Source organism: Triticum urartu, unplaced genomic scaffold, assembly GCF_003073215.2.
Source record: "Triticum urartu cultivar G1812 unplaced genomic scaffold, Tu2.1 TuUngrouped_contig_3673, whole genome shotgun sequence".
Classification (NCBI taxonomy): Eukaryota; Viridiplantae; Streptophyta; class Magnoliopsida; order Poales; family Poaceae; genus Triticum; species Triticum urartu.
In genome coordinates this window covers 10,089-13,583 of record NW_024114215.1, presented here as the reverse complement: position 1 = coordinate 13,583, position 3,495 = coordinate 10,089, and the positions used below count along the sequence as shown (strand labels likewise).

Below are 3,495 nucleotides of genomic sequence, written 5' to 3'. Positions count from 1 at the left end.
GTGATGTCAAGATGAAGGAGGAGCTGGCGATGCATCACTACAAGGATACCCCCTATATGCAACACATATCGTACGTTGTTTTGACTACACGTTGCAAAGTTCACAAGAGATACGCATATAGGCATTGTAGCATATGCGTTGTAGTGCAGCTCGTGACGCATTGCTCCATGTAAAGCCCAATGCACTAACCCAGCCCAAGTTGGCTTTCACGACTAACCTAGGTCGTTCCCTTTCCTCCGCCTCCCCTACTCCTCTCGAGCCCTCCCACCTCGGCCGCCGCTGCTCGTCAGTCGTTGCCACTCCTTTGCGCGGCTACGACCTACCTGCATCCCTGCACGCCGCCCCTCACCACTCGCCTGCGATCCTCTCTCCCGGCGCCGCTCCTCACCACTGCCCTGCGACCCTCCGTCCTAGCGCGCCGCCCCTCGTCACCGCTCCCCTGCGACCAACGGTGAATCCAAGGTACGGCCATGAACAAGCACAGGCAACCACATCCCTCGTTCCACATCCGTAGCCCCTCGCGGTACCAATGCATTATCCACATCTGTAGCCCCGTTCGTCCTCCTCCGGTGCTCCTCCTAATTGTTTTCCACTATTCACGTGTCCTCCGTGTAAAACGATCCAGGAAGCCTCTTTTTTTTTGCGAATAGGAATCCTCTCCCTGATCCCTGCTCTGGAACCTTTTAATATCCACTGCACCAGGACATCCTTCCAATCTCACATTCTATGCCCAACGAAAACTGAAATCCAATGCAGTGGAGAAGGCGGTACATCAAAGAAAGTTTGTATCTGATTGGACAGCCTCTATTGTTGATGAAGTTGTGGAGAAGAGGAACTATTGCAGGCTGGTCGCAGGTATGGAAGGAGCAAGAAGAGAGTAGGTTTTTTGCTTTTGAGGATTTTTATGTTGTGTTGTACTATTGAAATCTGGGACGTACAACCTAGAGATTTGTTTTGGGGAATATTGATAATGTGTTTTCTTTAGTTTCAGACATCTGAAGATACACATTACTTGGATGGCTAAATTAGTAGGTGCTACACAAGCAACTAGGTGATTCAATTCAGCGAAGGCGTGGTCGTACCTCTGCACAGCGAACTCAAGCACCACTTCTAATATTGTTGGAAAGTGGATAAGTCGTTTTGGAGCATTACACGATTTGTTCAGTCTACTTCGCTATGTTCCTTACATGCAAAAGGTATGGGTTTGTTTACTTGATATGTTCTTTCAATTTTATCCTCACCCAGTGATCCACATCTTAAAAGCACAAACTACTCTGTTCAGATGGAATATCTTTGATAGTGTTGTTGCAGACTTGAAGGTATATGCATCAGGAGGTCAAGGTGGCAGTGGCACCGTAACAGTATTTATTTGAAATTACACGCGAGGTCAAAAAATGATTCTAAGTTAACCTCTTTCCTTGTATATTTTTGTCTGCTTGGTTTGTTTTAATGTCGTTCTTTTGTTAAATTGATGTACTAAATAATTAAGAACATATTTGTATTCATTTTTAAAATTTCATGCATCTGGTGTATGGTGCTAGAACTTGCTTAGGAAGAGCTGTTATGAAATTAAGATCTGGTTTTTGTAATTCGCTGACTGAATCCATGATACTAAACTGTATGTTTGTTATAGTTCATATATATGTTATACATACACGTGCAGTTACTAGGCATGCATTGTGAGTAGATAAGTTAGAGTCTCCAATTATTTCGTTAAGCACAAAATATGACCTTGCATACATGTATTTCCATTCTCATATAATGGAAAATATACTGAAGGGAAGACTCATGCTGTATGCTTCTGATTCATGTTGAAAGTGTGTAACCTGTTTGCCGCAATTTTTCCTTTTCACATAATAGGAAAAGGTCAGTAACAAAAAAAGGAAGCTCACTGAGCACGTCAATACAGATTACCTGACGAAAGCCCAGGCGATGAATAGGATAATCAAGTTGAGATCCCACCGAGGACGTATAATGGCTGAATGAACTTCTGATCCACGCTTTGGCAATCCCGTGCCTCCAGGTGTGTAGGTATTGGCTTCATACTGTTCTATTTTATACATGCACGTACTGGACTAGAGGTTTGATTTCTAGGATAATTTCTTATTACTACTTTACACCTTTTCGCATGATGCATGGATGATGAGCTCATATAAGTTTGGAGAGCATGGATCATATGATTAGTTGCAGTGGGGCAGAGCTAAAAGAGGATTAATGATGCTTACAATACGTATATCACAGCCACACATTTTGTGATATTGGTATGTGTAGTATATGATCTATATTTTTTTAAGCTCTCAATCTATGTTTTGTTCTGATCCTATACGAAAGAGAGCAAAACCATCTCAAATCAGTACGAGCCAAATAAATATATTAATTAATCCATGATTTGATGTACTATTTAAAAGGGAAAAAAATTAAGCTACATGTATATCATGCACACGAAAAATATATCTTCTAGATGAGTATGTATACCATATATTTGATATGCGTACATATGCATTTGTTAAGTCTTACAATGGGTTTCTTTGGAAACTCTTCAACATAAATGACCCGTTGGAATATTTCAATGGATTTTCTGTATATCACCAAAACAAAATAAATGTCCTCCTTTTAAGTGTTCATCCCATATACAGGAGCCAGAACGCCTCTTTCTGCAGAAACATAGATACATGGTCCCTTCTAAATATTCCTTGGAATATTTTAGTTTGAGTTTCCAGTTTTATCGTCCAATAGTGGCCATCTTTTTTTTCATCTGAATCCATGGCATAAAACGACCCGCTGTGAGATGTTCAAAATGTATTACACATTCTCTAATTACACTTACATTACCACAGAAAGTCATTCGGTTTTTTGTTTTTTGTTAATGCATTGTGTGTTAACAGTTCATTTTGTTTTTTGTTTGTAGGTTCAAAAGATAAATGGATGATTATATGGGCGCGTGGCAAATATACTGATGATGATGATGATGATGATGATGATGATGATGATGATGCTGGATGCTTTCAATTTTAGTTCAGTTGTAGGAATGATGTTCCTCTATTAAGTTTAAGTGATGTTGAGGGATACTTTCGGTTTTTGTTTTGTTGTCAAGAAAATATATAGATTATGCATCACATTTGGATGATGTTCCTCCTGTAATATCCATTGTTGTAATCCAACAATTATATATATATATAGATTTCTTCCTCCCGTGAGTATATTCTCTTGTTTTTTGTTCACTTGAAATGCATATATAATTATCACCATTACGTGTAGCATTAATTTAGTTGCTAGCAATATGTATAAAAATAATATTATTCACATTATATATGTACCGAGTTTTGAAGCATTGCAAATTCTCTGTTGCCAAGCAATGGGATTTTGATTCCTGTACATTAAGCACCAACATATAAAAGTGTTGCATAAGTCTGTTTTATGTGTTGCATTTTTGCAACGGTCCCTTTACCAATGGTGGTATAACGTTGTAATATGCGCTAGCAACACTGGATAAGG

The 3,495-nt window shown here is 39.4% G+C and overlaps 2 long non-coding RNA genes across 4 annotated transcripts; both read left to right on the top strand.

Moving 5' to 3' along the window:
- Positions 1-287: 287 nt before the first annotated feature.
- On the top strand, positions 288-1,375 carry LOC125527359. 3 transcript variants are annotated; one of them, XR_007292061.1, is made up of 3 exons: positions 288-855; positions 986-1,196; positions 1,301-1,375. It is a non-coding gene; the product is annotated as an uncharacterized LOC125527359 (long non-coding RNA). The 3 variants fall into 3 exon arrangements; XR_007292063.1 differs by having other exon boundaries at positions 1,283-1,374; XR_007292062.1 differs by having other exon boundaries at positions 1,312-1,372.
- A 394-nt stretch (positions 1,376-1,769) lies between these two features.
- Positions 1,770-3,192, top strand: LOC125527360. Its single transcript, XR_007292064.1, has 2 exons — positions 1,770-2,031; positions 2,909-3,192. It is a non-coding gene; the product is annotated as an uncharacterized LOC125527360 (long non-coding RNA).
- Positions 3,193-3,495: the final 303 nt, after the last annotated feature.